This window comes from Apteryx mantelli, chromosome 2 (assembly GCF_036417845.1).
Source record: "Apteryx mantelli isolate bAptMan1 chromosome 2, bAptMan1.hap1, whole genome shotgun sequence".
Classification (NCBI taxonomy): domain Eukaryota; kingdom Metazoa; phylum Chordata; class Aves; order Apterygiformes; family Apterygidae; genus Apteryx; species Apteryx mantelli.
The window spans coordinates 56,979,251-57,001,981 of NC_089979.1; the positions used below are offsets into that span (position 1 = coordinate 56,979,251).

Genomic DNA, 22,731 nt, shown 5'->3' on the forward strand with positions numbered 1-22,731 from the left:
GTACATTTAAAATAGGAAAATACAGAGTTAGGGAAGTGGAGAGAAAAATATTCAAGGATAAAGTATTTTTGAAAGGTAATAGAAAGGAAGTATCCTCATATGTGTGTATCTTAACTACTACAGACCTTAATGGGGAACATCAAATAAAAGTATTTTATTAACTGTTAAATGAGAAGCAAATGTATCATCTTAAGCAATTTTTTTTTACCATCTGGTATCAGCTGTAATGTTGTATTCTCCCCTCTCCCCCTACTGCATATAGTAAATCTTATCTAGATCTTTACTTTTTAATCTTGTTTAACACCAGAAAGAAGTAGATTCCAAAATGGAATATTTCCACTGATGCCATTCATCCACCATATGTTCTGTTTTCATATTGGATACACAGCAACGATTTGTACCTCTCACTTTTCTGGGGTTATATTACATGGACCCTGGGATTTATCTAAGCAGACTCTCTGGAATGAAAAAAAGGGGCATGTGCAACACTAAGTTGTGGAAGAAGGAGTGAGAGAAAATGGTATAAATCAAGAGGATGAGGATGATAAAATGAAAATAGCAAGAATGTTAAACACCAGTTAATCTATCTATCTATCTATATTTATTTATTTTTTTGCTTGTGTTCAAATCTAGTAAATTAACTCAGTCCCAGGCATACTCCCAGAAAGGGATTACTCTAAGATCTAGTGATCTCTGAGATCTTGTGACCTAGGTCTCACTATTTTGGGAAATCTTTTCAAAATTTTCATGTCATCTCAGTTATCTACAGCAGTGCTTCAAGCACAAATGTACTTCCTTTCCACATACAATAGTGCTGTGCTATTCCCAATTCTAATCTCTCAGAAAAAGACACTTGTTTTATTCTTTGCAGAAAATCCCCTCCTTGCTTGTGTTTCAATCACCCTGTGCATTTTGTTTTTCATCTCCATACAGAAAGTCTTAAAACCACCAGTCTGAAAACAAATAGGTGGTTTAGAATTGCATTTTTCAGTCAACAGTTCTTCTTATTGCTATGGATGAAGCTGAGTCATAAACTAAAGAGGTCACAAAGGGACCTAATCCTGTAGGTTCTGCCTTCAGTAGCTCTGTTTAGGCTGAGATTCATGGATCCAAGTGACTTGAGACATTTTGCAACTGAGTTGCAGAATTTGAGTGCAAACACTTCTTCCTTTTGCCTTTGCTTAGAGATTCAGCTCCCCTGGACAGAAAATAAGAGCTAGCACATAAAGCAGTGGATGATTAGGGAACAGAAGTCTGAATAGGAGCTAAGCCTTGAGCTATTGTGACAACTCAGACACAAGCACAAAGCTGTGATACTCTGCCCTAATACTCTTCCATTTCTTCTTATGCACTCAGAGGTGTATTGTGCTGTCTTAAGGTTTAACAGGAGCTAAGGAAGGACTATTCTGAGAGTGCTGAAGTCCACTGCCAACCCCCTCTGTGACCATGAACACGCACATTTTCTGCCAGCACACTAGAGAACATACCAGAATGTCTCCATTCTGAGAAATTCCCAATGCTTATATGATGTAAATTACAAAACAGGTCTTGTGGAGAGCTGCATAGGAGATGTGTGAAGAGATGAGATCAGATTTTTTTAATGGGAATTTTTCAGGTAACTCAGAGCTTCACAGTTAGTGAATCAGATATTATTGGATTTGAAGTTGTAAGTTGCGTGACCCAATTTTGCCTGTGAGATCAGCAAAATGCAGGCTGCTCTCAGGGAATTATACTTGGCTTATGACTGCCTTCACCATCTTTCATGTACAGTGCCAGGGGAGGCTGTGAGTCGCTATTTGGTCCTAGGCTGAGAGACAGCTATGGTGTCTATAACAGGAGGTGGGTCTGTACTGCAGTTTCAGGAAGGATATACTCAAGCTGGTAGCTGTCTAGCATTGACAGGCTGATATTCACTGTAGGATGCAAAATGCACTTGAGAATGACAGTAAATTAAACCCATGTTGTGCTCTCTCCTACCATCATGAGTCTGGCTCTGTACTGCATTCTGTGTAGCCATTGCTAGCTTGATACCCATATCCGAGTCAGATTAGTTCAAGTATTTGTGCATAACAGAGCAATGTAGAAATATCCAGGAACTCTTACTACATTGAACAGACAAGCTATTTTATATTTTTAGTGGAAAGAAGAAAAAATTCTGCAGTCTAAAAAATATTTATATAGGACATAGCAATTATTGTTCAGAATTAATGAGTTTTATCCCCTCCTTTTGGCTTAAAGAACACAAAATCCCAATGAAAGGAAACAGATGTAGTTGTTTTAAGCATTTCCAAAGGAAACTGCAGTAAAGTCTGAAACATCACTGTATAAAAGCCTTGTGTGTCATGGAGATGTTCTGATATTGTTTTCATTTGCCAGCTGTGTGTAAAGAGGGAGTTATGTCTGTGGCCAATAGGTCTTCCCACATCAGAGCAGTAACAGCAACAAAGCAACGGAAATATTAGGAAAACGCTAACTTTACCTCCAACTACACTTGATTTTCCTAAACAAGAAACGTGGATTAGGAATCAGTTCAAAGGAAAATGGTCAGAATTTATAACACTCTACTGAGAGAGACAATAATAGGAAGAAAGAGCATTAATAAAGTGAACCAGTCTCAAGTAAGTGCGGCCAACAAATAAGATATTGAAATGTTACCTCCTAGCTCTTCTTCTTAGCTGGGACTTGTCAACCTCTCTCCTCCAAGAAAAATAACAGCACTTTCAGTTGGTCTGAAGAGATAGATACTGCATAATAAAGCAGTAAGGAATTTCTGGAACTGCAAATAAGGTGATTCAGGTCCAGCTTCTACCTCTGCCTTGCCATCGGTTAAGTATTATTATTCATGTTATGGCAACATCTAGAAATCCCAATCCCAATGTAGTGGCCATTTCTGCAGCTGACTCATAAAAATATAGTCTTTGCCCTGGAAACACCTGCAGTCTGGTGATACGAGCTTCCTGTGCTTTGGTTCCCCAATGACTCAAATAGGGAATTTCTGTTTGACCAGGATGTCTGTATGACTCTACTGTGGGTTTCCGACTGATGTTCTTTTTCACCTACTGCCCACTACACTGGGAACATCAGAGTTTGAAGGAGACACTGCAGTCCACAGGATCATAGGTCTCAGTTTTGCATTCAATGCCATACATTGCAGTGTCATGCTCTGATCTTACTACATATGGAGTCCAAGCTACTGAACACATTGGAAAAACATAAAACAAAACCTTGAAGGAATCAGACGATTTAGAATTCCTTTGAATCACAACATTGCATGGTAGAATGACACTTTTAAATGACTGACATTTTCACATGGGAATACAGCAGAAGTGACAAATACATTCTGTGAGCTAAAAAAAAAAGCACGCACGCACAACTAATACAAAAATACTGGTTAAGATCACGAGTGGAAAAGTTGATAGTTCCCTGTGAAAATCTTGCTTTTAGCAATGATTTCTATTTTCTCAGTTTATTTCTCTGAGCCTGTCTTTCCCCAGTCAGTTGAGAGGGTGACACTGACAGTCATCTCACTAACTGAATTTTTCTCTGTTTATTCTGATCACCTGTTGCAAGAGACATTTCAAAGGATTATCCCTTGATACCCCCAAATTATGGTATTGCCCTGATGGCTTGCAATTAAACCATGAGACTTTAAAAACCCTCAACCTTAAAAAAAACTTCAAACAACTTTAAAAAATGTAAAAAAGCCTAATACCCAATGAAGGAATGTAGGGGAATAAACTTCTAGTGACCCAACAGAAAAAAAATAGTGGAGAACAATGACTTTTTCAGAAGACAGACAATTTCAGTAAATATATACCTTGTTCATTAAATACCATCTACAGCATTAATAAAATACAGGAAGGCTGTTAAAACTCACCTGCTGAACAAAAGCTCTGCAAAAGAGGACTGCCATTTTAATTCCAAGGGAGGGTGCAAACCCAGGTGAAGAGAGGGGTGGGTTGATGTGTGACCATGTTATATGTCACATGGGGGCTAGTACTTAATGCAGGTAGAGGGGAAAAAGGAGGAGAGGGAGGGGAAAAGGGAAAGAGTGGCAGTGAAAGAAGAAAAAGCACTGTCTTTGGGCAGTTTGTATATGAGTATCATCCACCAAAGATGTTCACGCATGGAGGTATGGATACCCTTGATATTTTCATCCTGGTTTCATCAGACTGTGATTATCTATGAGAGTCAAGAGGCTGAAAGAAGGAAAGTAGACTGGCAGCTGTGGAAATGCAAAGCTCACCTGCCTGTGCGATATAGCAGCCTAGAGCACAGGAGCAAGCTCAGCTCTGTTTATTGCACACCTATAAGGTAAATGTTGTAAAGGTGAGGATTCTTCTTATATACAATAAGGAATCTTTGGTATGGACTTCTGATTGCATAAATCCACATAGGATGGGCCTAAGTAAGACAGGAATGATAAAGGGTATGTTCATACTGCAGCGCTACATGAATTCATTTGTCAGGCAGGTTCCTGTTGAGCTCATTGCTCTAAATCCAGTATGCTCTCTGATATGTTTATGATATCCTGTGCATGTTAAGCATTTGTACAGGATTACTGGGATATATATGCACTTTATGGCTTCAGGAACAAAAGATCAGAATGATCCAATCCACATAGTTGGCTGTTGTCAATTCAGTAGTTATGTATTTGAATACACAAGAAAATTTATTTTCCCAAAGAAAAAATTAGCATTTTTGTCTGGAAATTCATCTTGATAATGATATGGACAGAAAAAAGTGAGTGGGAGCTGAGTGTCGCTTTTTTGCACAGAGTCAAGATGCTGTGGGTCAGCTGATCAACAAAGTCTTCTATCTGTAGGATCTTACAGGAGCCACAAGGAAAGAATCTACACAAGAGCAGTTACCAACAATCAGTGGATCTGCAGTAGCTTGTGCTGCATCTGGACAATGTCTCCTGTCTCCTGCATCTTCTCTGCTGTCCCTGCAGAAACTCAGCCAGCATCAGGATCTCCAATCCCATCTAAGAATGTACAGTTGAAAACAAGATAGCATTCACTTAAGAAGTAGGCAGCAGAGCCTTGGAGAAATAGGCCTGCACAGAAAATGTCTGCACAGCCCTGGTTTGACAGTGTGTGTGTGTTTTGGGAGGGGATGCGTGTGCTGCAATATGCTTAGAGGACAAATATAGAGGGTAAGAGTCATCCTACATTCATGGTCAAACTTTTTCAAAAATCTTAAAATAAACAGGGGTCATCTTGTATTCATGATCTTCTTATTCTGCAACAAATACAGTATTCATTCAGTCCTTTCCCTCTTCTAGCCTTTATGGCTGTCATTTACAACATGAGAGAGAACTGCAAAGCATCTTGTATTTATTATCTACAACTCAGTACATGATATCTTAACATCACTTTTTTCTTCTCTGTTACCTGTACGTTGCAGTTCTGCATTTTGGATACATACCTGCCTGTTTTCAACAGTATTGCCAGAAAGTTGCCCCCTAAAAAGACATCAGGAGATTCCCCTCAATAGTCAGCTCTGTTCCCCATGTTGTTCCTCTATATCTTGAGTATGCGAGGTAGTCAGCCTGGCCTACCTTGTACAATACTTGTGCAATACTATTCTTGTACAATACCTTGTACAATACTATTTTGGTGATTGCATCCTAGTTAGAACTCCATCAGCCCAGGATAAGAGCAGCAGAGAAGGTATTGCTTGTCTGTGGTGTCATCAGCAGAAGCTCAGCAGAGCTGAGAATCTGGATTTTTAGGAAGGCATATAATTTTCAAATTAATAACTTACCATAAACACTTTCTCTCCTTTTCTCTCCAGTTTTAATAATTGAAGAAAATGTTTGAAAGAAATTTCAGAGTCAGGGACTGGTTGTTTGGTTAAGGCACTGGATTGTGCTAAGTTCTTTACCTGCTGTGTATTTCCTAGGAGAAGTTTGGCCAGCCCTGTGAATATCTCCATTCACTCTCTGTCAAATTGGGAAAGTGAGAGGGCAATTGTAAGAATAAATCAACGAGCAACTGTTCATAGATATTATGGGACTGAGGCCACATAAATTCAGAGTTGAAAATCTAGAGGCTGGAAAAAAGGGAGTAGAAGATAAGCAAGACAGTGTCCTTCTTATTGTCCCACCAATGCACCCCATTAGCACAGACCAGAAGAAAACATCTTCAGAGGTGAGAGGGTTCCTCCCCAGACTGATTAAATCCTTCTTCCTGTTTAGCAGGAGTGCTCAGGAAGGTCATGCCCTTATGTGATGGAAAACATTCCTTAGTATGGATAACCTTGAGACAAGCTATTTGCTTCATGCAGGCCACTAATAATTCTGCAAGCTGAAACAGCTTGATCTTTACCACTTTGGGTTAAAGTCACTTAGGAACTGTTGCCTGGGTTCAATCCTTGGATCAATCATATTTATCTGAGATAAGTTTGTGAGTGGACTGTGAAATGGATGAAAGACAAAGAGATGTTCTAACAAAAAACTCCAAGGGATGACCCAGAATCTACATAGAAATAAAACATTAGTAGCCTGCCTTCCTAAATATGGCTAGATGTATGTACTGGACTGCAAATACTGAATTGAAATATGTTTTTATTTGGCAAGGCACAGAAGTATCTGTATATTGAAACTACAAGACAATATGGGCTTTTTCGAGCATAATGATACCACCACTCTATTTTACTGTTTTTTAATCATCTTATCAAGCCTTCAAGATTTATCTTTTCTACATTCAAATTTAACCTCCTGTTAAGGGGTTGCTTAGAGAAAAAAAATGAAGACTGATTTCATTTCTGTCAACTGAATTCCAAGTTGTTATTTATAACAAACAATTTTGTTCTTACCCTTTCAGATGCATGTTACAGGCCAGGGAAGAACATACATGGTAGACTGTCATACTCTGATACCATGTCTCACTTCCCTTTACACTTACCATATGAACTTGCTTTTCTGTGAAGGCTGCTGAAAGCATTTTTTAATAGACAGAGGGCAATTTTCTTTGCCCATGGCTTCTGTAAGAATTTAAGATTTTAGTGGTATGGCTCTGTGAAAAGTGTCTTTCTTGCTGCTGCATTTTATCCTTCACTAATCAGCATTTGCCTGTCAAATACAGTGTTGTAAGCGCAGTCAGCTGGCATTCAAAGTAGTGCTGACGGAAGTATCTGACAAAGCCGCAGTGGTACGAGAGAGAGAGCCAACACCCAGACAGAGATTTGGTCTTTCTATGTTGAGAGAGTAGAAGAGACAAGGGCCAAGAAGAGAGAACTGTTGTGAGACAGGAGAGAAGCATGCCTGACCTTACGTTCCATTCCTCATATAGAAGATACATTTAAAAGACTGTTTCCTTTCCATTTTCATTTTTATTATCTTATTTTATTACTCTTCTGAAAGATGGCAAAGCTTTCCTGCAAATCCAGTCTATACCTCCCAAAACTCTCAGGACTTTAACGTATTAGCACTAGGCAGATGCCTGTAAGGAAAATATTCCTCTGTGTGCAACATACACACTTGTCTCTAGTACCTCACAGAAGTGCACGACAGCTGCACCATACATACAGGGCATACAGCTAGGCATATCCAAGAAGCAAAAGGGCATAGGGTTTGTTTCTAACGTGTATACAAGTAAGAAACCTGAATAAGGTGCAGTCCTAATATGAAACTTAATACAACTTAATTCTACTTAGAGTGGTTGAACTTCAAAATTGTGCAGAAGGCCAGCAAATCACTTAAATCTACTTAAGCTCTTATGGTATATGTGTCCTGAAGCCTTATGTAAGACTTAAGTAGTACATGAACACTATTTTGGCATAAAAGCCATTTCACATCTGGAGAGACCAGAATACTTATAGCCCTTTGATTCAAACTGTTTACAGCTACAAGGGATACAGTGTATACAAAAGCTGTCTTTGAAGATTGCAAAGCTGCTAAGAGCAAACCATTTTTGGTATCAGTGCTAAGTATCTATATCTCTGTATCAGTATCCTTCCTGAGAGAGAACTCTATTGGGTATCTTGGGTAGCATTTGGCTTCAAGAATGTACACTATTGGCACCAGCTACTGAAACAGGATTGTATGTTTAAGCATTGCCAAGTTAAGCATCTCACACCAGTCCCACTCTCAGGACTTTGCACCAGGAAACTAGCAAGTCCATAAAATTGCTACTGGCACAGGGGAGAAAGGGAAATGCTGTTCAATGTCTCTTCCAGGACAAGAATCAGGGGAATCAAATAAAGCCACTAAAATCCAGGTTCAGAATAAGCTGAAGAAGGTAGTTCTTCATACAACAGGTAGATGATCTGTGGAATATCCCTTCAGAGGATGTTGTAGTTGTTTTACATAGGTTGTACGTTGTTAAATAGGTGTAAGGGAACATGGAAACTTTCATGGAAGAGAAATCCACCATGGCTTATGAAATTTACAGAAACAAAATCCTGCCTAGAAAAATCTCCAAACCAAAAATGTTTGGAGGTCAGGGGAGTACAAGGGGAAGTATCATATGTGTTTGCTCTATTATACTGTTTCCTAGGCATCTGCTTTTGGCCACTGTTGAAGAGTAGAAGACTGGAGGAGATGGATCTTTTGTCTAACCAGGTGTGACCTTTCTTATCTTCTGCTAATTCTCTTCAGCTTGAGATTTGTCATGCATAGCTTTAAAGAAAGCAATCTTTCTTTTTGTAATGTAAAAAAAAAAAAAGTTTGTGAGTTAAAATGTAACGTCAAAGGGTCATTTTAAAAGGTAAGGACTTTGAAAAGAAATTATAATGCTAAAGCTGTGAGGGTTTTTTCTGCTTTCTTTATTATCAGGGATATAAAGGTTTTTCATCTAAAAAATAAAAAAAAGCTCACTGATCGCCTCTAAATTGCTATGATTTAACAAAATGTAGTGTCAAATGCTCCAAGTGACTACATGGGAAAATAGAGAACAACTGTTTTGCTGCTGTTCCATGTTATAAATAGACATTTGTAACTGTGGCAGATGAAAATCACATGTCCATTTGAAAATTTTTCAAGCTGTCTGTGAGGGTAGAGGAGCACAATGACCTAATGGAAGGTTGCAGAACCATCATAAATGTGGCTGTTGAATCTGCTTAGAGGCTGAAAAGTCTTTAATACCTCTTGGACAGCACCTAGCTGGCCCTGTATATCATGCCATCTAACCTTTATTACAATAGTCTTTCTTCTAGTTTTTCTCCTTAAGAATACTCTTTCTCAAGAATAGTACCTGCATCTGTAACTGCTTCTGCTGCTTGTCCAAACTTTCCACTGCTAAACTGGCATTACTTTTCCCACTAACTGAAAGAACACTTCTCAAGCTGTCTTCTTTGATTCCCATCCCTACAGGAGAGCTGAAGTGAGCAAAATTCAGTAGTGATGGAAAATTCAAGATGTAGGATGAACATCCCTTAAACATTCCTACTGAATCTTGAATTAAATAGGTTTCCTGTCTGCACTACATCACAAATGTGTTATTTCCCTTAGTCTTCCTCTTTGGAGGAACTCAGCAAGCATTAAATGATGAAATGGCAGAAAGCAATCCTTACTACAGTGTTTTCACTGTTTGTCTCTTTTTTTACATGCTGAGATTAATATGCTGTGGAGAGATTAGAATGCCAAGATACTTGTGGTTCATCAAAATGGAAGCAGTGATTGGACATTTTGCTATATAAATGTGTCTGCGGGCCAGATTTACTTAGCAATCCCACAGCTGTACTGCAGTAACATACTCATTTTCTTGGTATGTTTCTGGACAGACAGAAAATACAGGGTGTCTTCCAATATATATGTACAACAATCAATCTGAGCTACTTCAATAGAGTTTATAACAAATGTCTCAAGACAATATGGTACTCCTAATGAAAGACCAGATGATGATCTGAATTAAGATTTAACCCAGAGTCTTGGTCCAAACTTTAGTGAACTAGGATGATATTTTCATCAAATATAGGTCAGAAGTTTGCAGACTGTGACCTGTTTCTGTAATGAGCCAAATTCCCACATTCAAAAAGCACCAATCTTTGCAGAAAATTCTGATTTCAGAGCTTGGGTCAGTCTCAGCCACTGGCAGCAGGTCTATCATTCCCTGGCTGCTCTGTTTGTACATGTGTACATGTGTGGCTTGAATTATTTTTATAACACTGCTCTCTATAAAGAAATGATAAACCTCTTGTCAAGAACAGCATGTCTGTAACATAACAAATTAATCTTTTCATGCTGATTAGCTGCACTTTACAGCACTGATTCAAAGGAGAACTGCTAAATATTCCTTTAGTAATATATTCGGTACTCTTTCATCATTAACTTTTTAAAGGAAGAAGAAAGAATACTACTAGTAGTTAACAATGTCTACTCAATCAAAATATATTCCTCAGAAGGAAAAACAGATTATGAAATAATTACCTGGGATAAAAACTGCATTCCAGAAATCATGTTATATGCTTTCCTTCCAAAAGGCTTTGTAAATGAATACATCATTTGCTATGTCAGTGTAGGTTTATACTCCTTGGCAAAAGAAAAGCCCTGAAGGAAAAAAAAACAAACCCTAATTACAATAAAATCTTACTATAACCACCAGCCTGCTGGAGGTGGTGTTAACATGAAAGGTTTAAACATTAAAGTCAAATAACAATATAATGGAAAGGTTATTTGGGCTGGACAACTGGTGTTGCTTACTTGTGGTGCTCATATGTAGATTTGTACTGGTGAATCAAGATTATTACATCCTCAAGGATTATTCCAAGAATCTCGTACAATTCTTCATCCTACCACAGTAACCTTACCTTAGATTTCTGATTGGGTATTGAACATTGCGTTTTCATAGAGTATTCCAAAGTAGTTTGATCTTGGAGTTTCTGTCAATAGAACTCCTTCATTATTCACAACGGCTTTGTACTGATGTCATCTGCTTTTAACACCTACATTAATCTCTCCAGGCTCCCTGCTGAATAATGCACAGGAAGATGCACCTGTAAGGGTGGTTCAGATCTCAACTGCTTCAGGAACTGCCTATTTTTCTCCATGTGTTGTAGATAAAGCCTAATGCAAAAACACTCCTACTGTGGGCTCTTCTAGATACTCAGATTTAGACAAGAAAAATTCAGCTCAATGCCTTCCTTTTCCACATACGACATTGTTCCTTTTCACTGCAACATATGTTAGAATAAAACCCCATATGCAGAGAGTCAAGGTTAACAGGAGTGAACCGGCCTGTGGTGCCTTGTGAGTAAGTACAGGGAGGTGGCCAGAAACACCCCTGCAAAATGGCATTCTTTCACAGATGGACATCCTTTCTTAGATGGACAAGGAAACTGTGACTTCCCTTTCTTTATTATCACTATCATTGTTAATCATTACCACCACTGTTGTAACCAAAGTTAGAGAAATCATTTTTCTTGCCTGGGCCACTACATCTTTTGTGACAGAAACATTTCATTTACCCTCCACTGTGAGAGACGTGTTTGATCCCGCAGCATGTGATACAGCAGTATCAAGCATAGGCAAGTATGGTCCCTGCCCTGATGGACTTGCAGGGATAGTGCAATGGTGCAGTAAAGCTTGTTTGTGAAAGTTTGTTTGTGTCTGTGAAGGAATGACCAAAACCTTATTATGCAATAGTCCCATTTTGGTCCATTCTGCCTGTATTCTCCATTTGTTTCCATGGTAGCAATATGGAAAAATCTGGATTTTTAACGTAAAATCAAGGAAGGAGGACATTTTCACTGTCAGAAACCAGCTTGTATTGTAGCATGATATATTTGTGATAGCTAAACCTAAACCTGTTTCATAAAGAATGGATACATTTAGTATGAATGATAGAATCAGGAATTTTATTTTGTATGTTTTTGTAATGGGTCACTTAAGCTGGCCTCATGTGACTTATTTTGATATTTTTATTTTATTTTTATATTTATTTTAGCATGGAGCTATCTTGATATTTTTTAGACTTATATAGACCAACATATGACCAAAATAAGATGGGAATTTCATAGCAAATAATTAATTTAGAATGTTCTGCTTCTCTAAATTACACTGCAATTTAGCTTAAGGTTGTATAACACTAGAACATTTTGTTTGGCACCACCCTAAGTGCTTCGCAAAACATGTTCAAATGGAGCCCTCTTGTGTGTGCTAGATTTCATTACATCTCTAATTAAATCAAAGAGCTATTTTATTGATCCCACATTCACAAGATTTAACTCCAGAAGCGACAGTCAAACTCCACTTTTCTGATCTTTACATAACATGGGTTGTTGAATTCCACTTCATGAATATTATATCAAGCTCCAAGAACATATCTTCTAAAAGAGATTGGGTTTTGATCTGAAGATGACAAGTGAGAAAGAATTCACCACTAGCTCTGTCTTAGTTAATTCATTGTTCAGTAGTAGCCATTGTAAATAATAACAGCTTTGTTATTTACTACTATGATTACTGATTAGGATATTTATGATTCATTCCTGCCTGCTTGTTTCCTATATTGAGACATTCAAAAACCAACTGGACGCAGTCTTGAGCAATCTGCTGTAGTTGACCCTGCTTTGAGCAGGGGGGTTGGACAAGACAATCCCCAGAGATGCCTTCCAACCTCCACTATTCTGTGATTCTATAAATCTGTGATACATCTCATATATGCTTTTAAATCATATAGGTGATTTTCAGAATCACATGGGAATATGTGGTATCCCTCAGCATTTTGTAATCTTATGTCAGGAGCCACAGGTGCAGTGGGGAGTTGAACTTAAAATACTGTTTTTCCTCCCTGCTCTTACTGTAGGCTCTTCTCCAATGATGTGGAAAAGACCACATGTTCAGTGCACCAGTCTGTGCTTTTGTTTCTCTTCTGCAGACCTTAAATCATCTGTAATAATATATGCACTTTGGTCTAGTGCTACTATCGGGGAATACCTTTCCTCTAAGCAGCACTTAGAAGAAAAAGGGAATGTGGAGAAAGCAGCCATGTGAAAGAGCAAAATCAAACCCAGAAACGAGATGAACCAAAGGGGAAAAGGAGCAGAAAGGAACAATGTAAAAAAGGTAGGAGGTAGAAAGAAAACGCACAGAAGAGAAATGGTGGGTGTCACAGTACTGTGCAATACTTTGAGGACAAAAGGTATGTATGAAGCACATCCATCACAGGGAAGATGTGGCTCACAGAACTGTAAGGAAACACTATCTTGAGTTACTTTTTCTCCTCGGAAAGTGCATCTGTAATCTTTATTAATAACGTATGCAGAGGGTAAGCAGATCTGTAAGTGCAGTGATTGTTCTTTGTTGAGCAAACTTAGAGGCAAGAAAATATTTATATGTTGCAGCTTAAAAGCAAGAAGAACTGGTAGCTGTTTCATTTCTACAGTTCCTGAAAATAAAATCTGAGAGCTATCCCCATCTTCTAAATTCCTTTTCAATATCATCAGTAAATGTCAAGAACATGATTTTAACAAGGCAGCTTTAATTCTTCCAGCTTAAGATTTTCCCACTAGTGCTTTCAGAGAAGATGACATTAAAGGGAATGACACTTAAGACAAGTCATTCCTATGCTCACTGTAATTGTTTTTCACATATGAGAAAAAGTTTAATTATCTATCTGTGGATGGCCCAAAGATTGGCTAACCTGATCTTTCAGATTACTTTCACATAATATTTAGCATTGTCTTTTCCTGAGAAAATTGCCTCTGGATTCTCTCCTACATGCACCACAGCACAGGATCACATGTCCCATATATCAAATTGAGTAGCAGAAAGCTAAGTCTGTGGTTTTATCAAAGTAAGACAAACAGAAAGGAGGATTATTTGAAAATGTATTCATTATAAATATTCAGTTTATGAAACTCAGGTGAAATACAAAGCCTTAGTTGAACTAAAAGGAAAAAATGAATGTGATTTAGAAAGCATTATAGGAAAGGAAATTGTGTGTTTGCTAAAGCTTTATCTATATTTCAAAGGAAATTCATGGATATGTCATACCTAACTATTCCGAATGATCCAACTCAGTTATTCTGCCCTAAATGCTGGTCATCAGCTCACATGAGCAGCTTATGATATGGTGGTAGTTTGTCACTATCACACAAGCAATGAGATATTTCTGAATGCCAATGCTCACATGTTCAGTGGTGCAGGTAAATTCTTATGTGATGGCAAACAGAAATCAACATTGTGCTCTATAGAAGAACAAAAAGAACAGAAAAGAATAAATGTGCAGTAACTATTCATTTGAAATGTTCAAATAGTACAAGCTCAATAAATTTCAGGGAGCTGACAGACCGGTATCAGTCTGTATATTGCTTAATATTCTATTTAAAATACATCTGTGAAGCGAAAGCCTGCACAAAAACATGGAGATATGCTTGGTGCCTTTTGCTTTAGGTGGAAATTGGCTATCCCACTGAAGGCCTGATTTCCTCTCCTCTTCTTGCTGACCTGATGCCAAGTTGTCTTTTTTCTTTGCAGAACTTTTAGAGAGCAGAAACACTATTATTTTGTGATACATTAGATAAAAGGGCATTGACATTACTCCTCATCTACAGTTAGTCTGTACACATAAGAGTTTTTCCCCCAGTCACTTATTTTCAGCACGAACTCTATTATTCTGAGTAATTAATGTTTGCCTGTATAATTTTATTTCCATGTAGCTGATAGTATCCAAATGAGACTGGATCATCATGGTACTGGGTCCTGTACAGTCACAAAATGACAGATCATCACAGTCCCAAGGAGATTCTGCTCTACAGAAGAAACATAAATCTGATGACCTCAGTTATACTGGTAGGGAATTGAAATATCTAGACATGAAGTGGTTTCACAGAGGCTGTTTGGAAAGTGTTTGGCAGAGCAAGGAATGGAACATAGGTACCCTGAGTCTCAATTCAGTCTCAGAATCCTCCCTGGGCATTCTTATTTGAGAGGTCTGCGGTAGGAGAAGTGACACAATATAAGCACTGGTGGGAAAATGGCACAGAAAGCCTAATGTCTGCCTACACTTTTAAAGATTTTTTTTTTTCTGGAAGGAAACTAATAAAAAGCCTTTAAGGTAGACAGCAGGCTAGAGTTGAGGCTAATGGAAATGCACATTGTGAACACTCCTTCTAGCCCTTCTCACAAATTTTTAGAAGGCGCATAATCACAAGTGAACCAAACTATGTGTCAAAGTGTGTGTTTAGATGAAGAAGCCCATTGAATTCTTCTTAGAACTTTTAATAGTATTCATTCACACGCAGGAGTTGGAGGGGTTTGAGCTTTTATAAGGGATGGAAATTTCAAATCATTTTGGTGACTTGAAGGAGATTTTTTCAGTCCACAGACTCTAAATGAGTTTTTCATTACCTTTGCCTAGGGACTAACAGTTAATATACAGAGGTAGGCTATGTAGGGAATTAAAGAGTCATTAGGCCACAGAAACAAGTGGAATCTTGTTATCAAATTCTCTTTTAAGATTTTTAAAACAATCTCAAGGCTATATTTCAGAGTAAGAATCACCAGCTTTAATAGTGATAAACCGGCTGAAGAGTTTATTTCCTTTGTTTCTGATGTTTGCACTGGGAACAATATGGCTTCATTTCTCAGTAAGCCAGGCTGCCCATGGAACTGAGTTTAGTACCCTACAAAGTCTTGAAAAGCATATCTACATGGCTGCCACATAATTTTTGATGACCAACTCTTTTACAAAAGACTTCCATAAAAGCGCACAATTTAGGCTGTTGCAGACACATACTGCAGCAGTGTGATAATAGTGTATGTAAATAACTCAGAATGGGAGAACTGGCTATTTTACAGAGCCAATAGGCTCTGATATTATTATCTAATGAATGGTGTCATGAGGTAGAAGGCTCAGATACATGATCAAAGTGATTAATCTCAGAAAGCATTTTATGCTGAGAAAAAAAATTCAGAATGCATTCAGAATAAAGAATGCAGCAGATGTGATTACCCCATGCTACCATTCTGGACAGTTAGGGAACTAAAAAACACACACTCGTCTGTATTTCCATTTTTTATAGCAACTATGCATGCTATGAAAATGAATTAATTGAGAGATTTACTAGCAGTGCCTGTGTGAGCATCAAAACACTAGTATGTTTCATTCTTAGCTCAAAATAGGAGAATGTTGTATAGCAGCTGCTGTCCAGGATTGCCCTCCTGGTACAAAAGCAATCAAATAAGATGCCAAAACAGCTAAACATAGTCTTCCGAAGCAGACTAAGAAGAAAAGATGTTGACAAAGGTAAAGATAAAAATAAGAAATCTCTAACGACCCCTTTGCAAATAATGCTTCAGGAGTGTAAAACTATGCAGTCAATGGATGTTACCAACACCTGAGGTTCAGGTCACCCCTGAGGTTAGGCTCCCTATTAGGGTTAGGGTTAGGTTTAGGAGAGAGAGAAAGTGCAGTGCCCCGAGGGGAGCGGGGCTGCAAAGGCCATGCCAAAGGAAATACGCCAATGCACCAGCATTGCTCCCAGCACAACTTTTGCGTTTCGGCCAGCATGCGGGCTGGACGGCTCAGGTTCAGGACACGCCTGAGCTTAGGCTCCGCATTAGGGTTAGGAGAAAGGGTAGAGGTCAACGTGGAGTGGGGTTACAAAGGGAATTGGAAAGGAAAAGCCTGAATACACCTACATTGCTCTCAGCACAACTTTTTCCTTTAGGCAGGAAGGGTGCTGATGGTTCATATTCTGGTCACGCCTGTTATTAGGTTAGGGTTCGATAAGATACAAAGCCTAGTGTGTTACACTTACTGGGGCTGGAGAGGAAATGGCAAAGGAAATGCGGGGCTGCCCCACGACTTCTCTCTGGACTGGTTTTGCCTCTTGGATATGAATGGGCCTGCAGGTTTGGTTTTATGTCCTGCGTATGTCTATCCATAGGTATGGAAATCGATGGGCACTGATCCTTGTAGATATCCAGAGGTGTCAATGTCGACAGTCCTTGATGTCTTACTGTGTGCATACCTGGTCTGAGAGTGAAAGCTATAGACTGCACTTGAGATCAAGAAGTATTGACTCATATTGATATGGCTGTATATGTATAGATGTCGTTCCCTAGCTACGTCTGGATATTCATCGAGGGCTCAAGAAACTGACAACAGTCAATGTTGATAGTTGTCAGTGCTTATTTAAAGCACAATCACTCCTTCAATTAATGCTATAGATTCCAGCTGAGACTGAAAGTTATCAAAGGCTATCAGTATGGATTGATGTCAACAGTTACCCATAAGTATCGATACTCATTTATATCAATCCCTATCGATAGGTATGGAAATGGATAGGAATAAATGCCGCTTGAGATCAAGAGGTATCAATGCCTATCAATAGGGATTGACATCTACAGATGTTGTGCTTTAGCGATACATCTGGAAATCAATACTCATTGAGTCTTTTCGATATGGACAGCGGTCAATGTTGATACAGGCATACCTCATTTTATTGCGCTCCACTTTATTGCGCTTCACAGATATTGTGTTTTTTACAAATTGAAGGTTTGTGGCAACCCTTCATCAAGCAAGTCTATCAGTGCCATTTTTCCAACAGCACGTGTTCACTTCATGTCTCTGTGTCACATTTTGGTAAATTTCGCAATATTTCAAACTTTTTCATTATTATATCTGTTATGATGATCTGTGATCAGTGATCTTTGATGTTACTATTGTAATTGTTTTGGGGCACCATGAACTGCGCCCATATGAGATGGTGAACTTAATCGATAAATGTTGTGTGTGTTGTGACTGCTCCACCGACCGGCCGTTCTCCCGTCTCTCTCCCTCTCCTTGGGCCTCCCTATTCCCCGAGACACAACAATATTGAAATTAGGGCAGTTAACAACCCTACAATGGCCTCTAAGCGTTCAAGTGAAAGGAAGAGTTGCACGTCTCTCACTTTAAATCAAAAGCTAGAAATGATGAAGCTTAGTGAGGAAGGCACGTCAAAAGCCAAGATAGGCCAAAAGCTCAACCTCTTGTGCCAAGCAGTTAGCCAAGTTGTGAATGCAAAGGAAAAGGTCTTGAAGGAAATTCAAAGTGCTACTCCAGTGAACACACCAGTGCTAAGAAAGCAAAACAGCCTTCTTGCTGATATGGAGAAAGTTTTAGTGGTCTGGATAGAAGATCAAACCAGCCACAACATTCCCTTAAGCCAAAGCCTCATCCAGAGCAAGGCCCGAACTCTCTTCAATTCTATGAAGGCTGAGAGAGGTGAGGAAGCTGCAGAAGAAAAGTTTGAAGCTAGCAGAGGTTGGTTCATGAGGTTTAAGGAAAGAAGCCATCTCCATAACATAAAAGGGCGAGGTGAAGCAGCAAGTGCTGATGCAGAAGCTGCAGCAAGTTAGCCAGAAGATCTAGCTAAGAGAATTGATGAAGGTGGCTACACTAAACAACAGATTTTCAATGTAGATGAAACAGCCTTCTATTGGAAGAAGATGCCATCTAGGACTTTCATAGCTAGAGAGGAGAAGTCAATGCCTGGCTTCAAAGCTTCAAAGGACAGGCTGACTCTCTTTTTAGGGGTTAATGCAGCTGGGGACTTTAAGTTGAAGCCAATGCTCATTTACCATTCCGAAAATCCTAGTGCCCTTAAGAATTATGCTCAATCTACTCTGCCTGTGCTCTATAAATGGAACAACAAAGCCTGGATGACAGCACATCTGTTTACAACATGGTTTCCTGAATATTTTAAACCCACTGTTGAGACCTACTGCTCAGATAAAAAGATTCCTTTCAAAATATTACTGCTCATTGACAATGCACCTGGTCACCCAAGAGCTCTGATGGAGATGTACAATGAGATTGTTGTTTTCATACCTGCTAACACAATATCCATTCTGCAGCTCATGAATCAAGGAGTAATTTTGACTTTCAAGTCTTATTATTTAAGAAATACATTTTGTAAGGCTATAGCTGCCATAGATAGTGATGCCTCTGATGGATCTGGGCAAAGTAAACTGAAAACCTTCTAAAAAGAATTCACCATTCTAGATGCCATTAAGAACATTCATGATTCATGGGAGGAGGTCAAAATATCAACATTAACGGGAGTTTGGAAGAAGTTGATTCCAACCCTCATGGATGACTTGGAGGGGTTCAAGATTTCAGTGGAGGAAGTAACTGCAGATGTGGTGGAAATAGCAAGAAAACTATAATTAGAAGTGGACTCTGAAAATATGACTGAATTGCTGCAATCTCATGATAAAACTTTAATGCATGAGGAGTTGATTCTTATGGATGAGCAAAGAAAGTGGTTTCTTGAGATGGAATCTACTCCTGGTGAAGATGCTGTGAACATTGTTGAAATGACAACAAAGGATTTAGGGTATTACATAAACTCAGTTGATCAAGCAGCGGCAGGGTTTGAGAGGATTGACTCCAGTTTTGAAAGAAGTTCTGTTGTGGGTAAAATGCTATCGAGCAGCATCGCATGCTGCAGAGAAATCCTTCGGGGAAGGAAGAGTCAATCGATGCAGCAAACTTCATCACTGTCTTATTTTAAGAAATTGCCACAGCCACCCCAGCCTTCAGCAACCACCACCCTGATCAGTCAGCAGCCATCAACATCGAGGCAAGACCCTCCATCAGCAAAAAGGTTACGACTTGCTGAAGGCTCAGATGATGGTTAGCATTTTTTAGGAATAAAGTATTTTTTAATTAAGGTATGTACATTGGTTTTTTAGATATAATCCTATTGCACACTTAATAGACTACAGTATAGTGTAAACATAATTTATATATGCACTGGGAAACCAAAAAATTTGTGCAACTCACTTTATTGCGGTGGTCTGGAACCGAACCTGCAATATCTCCGAGGTATGCCTGTATTTGTCAGTGCCTATGGATAGCAAAATTGGTCTGAGCGGGAAAGCTATAGATGCCTGTTCATATCAAGAGGTATCAATGTGTATTGATGCTGATCTCTTACAACTAACAGCAGCACTCTGAAAGAAGCCCAGGCTGTCTTTACACCAGCGTTGCGGATGGGCCCAGCCATAATGCTGGAAGATGTTGTCCACCAGCTGCCTGTCTCCAGCCTCTTGCCAGAGACTGGGCCCTATCAAATCTCACACAGGTGATTTTTAACTCATTTCAGACAAAACAAGCTGTGGTAGTTTATGCCTTTCATTTTTGTTAGCCTGGTGCCTTTGGTTAAAATGGCTTACATCAGGAAATTTTTAGATCAGAGACAAACTCTGTAGGGACTAGTGACGAGTATCTGAGGACTGGCTAAAGGTGAATGACTTCTTGCAGAGTTGTTGTCTACCTAGTAAACAAAATGGGTAAGACATACTGAAAGGTTGTCGTTTTCAGTGCTATCACTTTAAATTTTTTTCACAATGTACCTGGAAATTTTTAAACAACCAAATTATAATTCATAGCTCAGCACCAGATGCTGTGATATGATCCTTCCCAGATGTAAATCTGCAGAGGTTTTATGTCTACAAAAGAAAAGCTACCCAGGAATATCCTATTTCATTAAAAACTAGTCTTGGGATCTTTCATCTGGTCATTCCAGTATAAAGTATAACCAGACAGTGCACATGTGTAGTTTCATCAGAAACTGAACAGCTATTTATAAACCAGGGAACACAGCAGGTGAGGAACACTAACACAAATAAACAAATAAATAAAACATTAACGGGGTGTTTCAGAAGCACTCTCTGAGGTTATTCTCTCCCTTTAATACAGCAGCTCTATGATTTCATTTTCACAATTAACACAAGCTTTTTTTTGAAAGACATTGCAGCAAGGTCACAGCTATATGGCCAGATCTATCCTGGCTGCCACAGCAAGGGAAAAGACAGACATGGTGACAAAGGAATCTCACCAATCATAGCTTCCTATAATTTTTAGCTTGCTACCAGTAAGCATTTGCCAGGAACTTTCTTGAATATGTATTACGCAAGATGTCTCATCAGCTTTTTTTTTCCAGTGGTCCCTTGATCACTCTGTTCTGCTTTTGAAAGAAGAAGAATAAAACCACTCTACATCTTTTTTTTCCTACTTTGTTCTAGGATACAGAATAATAGTACATAATGCTTAGTGGGGATTTTTCTACAGTCTACTATAGGCAGCCTCTCAAGTGCTGTGCAAGAACCAAAGTCAGAAAATTACATTCCAATGTCATCAAGGGAACGTGTGAGAAGACAAAGGGAGGGGAGGGCAATTCAGAACCCTGAGTTTGATGCCTATGTAGCATGAAATAAAGCATGTAAATACTGCCCCTTTTTTCCAGTTAAGGTAGCAACAGTCACAAAGCTCTGATTCCTACAAATAATATGGACTTTGAATGACTTCTACAGTCTGTTAAGGAGTTTTTCAAGTTTAACCAACTTCTCCCTTTGCTTTCTGCTCTATGTTGATAAATATTTTTCATATTTAGATTATTGAGAGACAGTAATCATGCTCATATTTGGAAAATAAACACCTTTCTGGGTCCCTTCGCTTATCTTCTGTTACTCAAGGATGTTTTAGATTAGGGAAAATAAGGAGTAGAGGAAACTCAATACATACGAACTACAGGGCAAGATTTTTTTTTACTAAAGTAGGATGGGAAGTACAGGAGATAGCTTATACAACTGTTTTCATCAATCTCATGTTTATCTTCAGAGTAAATTCTGTGGGAACACCTGAATGGCTGAGACAATTCCAATATAACAGTTTTGTCTCAGGACATGTATATGAGAGACACATGGTTCCTAACTTATAAACTTTTGTTGTCAGATTTTACTTCGTTTTCAATGCAAATATATTATAGGAATGCATAAGGAATGCTATCTTTAAAAAAATAATAATTAAGTTTATTTGACCTTACATTTGTGGCTCTCTCTATTAAAGCGGGCTTGAGGACAAAAAGTAAGTTTGCACTTTAACACTTATAAGGAACTGCAGGGCTAGAGTTATTTGCATTTCAGTCACAGGTGTAATTGCACAGATGTAGGCATGATGAAACTGATTTACTCCAGAGAGTGTGATACTAAAACTAGCAAAGGGGCAGTAACACAGTTTTTAGCATTTCAGTTCAGCTACTGAGTGTATAACCGAGGTAAAGTGTCTGACTGAGTAGCCTGTGTTAGCTACTCAGGTATGCCCAACCATCACTCATGCTTTCAACTTCAGATTTCTGTGCAGTCACCTTAACTGGAAATAGCCTGTTCTTTTCACAGCTACTAAATTAGCTAGAGGAGAACGCCTCAGTAAAAAGGCCTCTGGAGACTTGTTACAGAGCAGCACAAGTAGCGATTTTGGTCCATGAATTGTACATTCTTTGCATACCAACAAGTGGCCTGCAAAATGGCTGCCACATAACCAAAAATCCAGGTTCCCACATAGGCCAACCAAGAAATAAAATTAGGTGGGGGAAGGAGGCAAGAAGGGGAGCTGTAATCTTCCCAAGATGAGCCCAACTTTAGTTTGATAGGGAACGTCATTCCATTTGAAAACTCTGGGAAGCATGGGCCTGTGTTCACTTACATTTTCTAAAAAGCTTCTGTTGGCCTTAGGGATGACAGGGCTTGGGACTCCAGGCACAGAGGCACCTTCCAGCTCTCCACCGCTAAGACAGGGCTGCGGCACCACACAGCCTCCTCCCCCCCCCAAAGTGGGCAGCCAGTCACCTACACAAGCACCAACGAGTGACGCCACCGACAAGGTCGTCCGCGGAGGGGCAGAGCAATTTCCTCAGGCAGAGACCTGGGCAGCAGGCCATTTAGCCGCTTCAGCAGCCGCACGGGAGCTGCGCCACGCAGCGCCGCCCTGAGGCAGCCGCCGCGGCCGCTGC

The 22,731-nt window shown here is 39.2% G+C and overlaps 1 long non-coding RNA gene and 1 pseudogene across 1 annotated transcript; one reads left to right on the forward strand and one right to left on the reverse strand.

The window, feature by feature from the left end:
- Window positions 1–4,260: 4,260 nt before the first annotated feature.
- Window positions 4,261–22,722, reverse strand: LOC106482824 (uncharacterized). Its single transcript, XR_001292247.1, has 3 exons — window positions 22,572–22,722; window positions 10,376–10,495; window positions 4,261–4,987 (listed from the first exon to the last, which is right to left on the reverse strand). It is a non-coding gene; the product is annotated as an uncharacterized lncRNA (long non-coding RNA).
- Window positions 17,798–19,576, forward strand: LOC136991431 (tigger transposable element-derived protein 1-like; annotated as a pseudogene).
- Window positions 22,723–22,731: the final 9 nt, after the last annotated feature.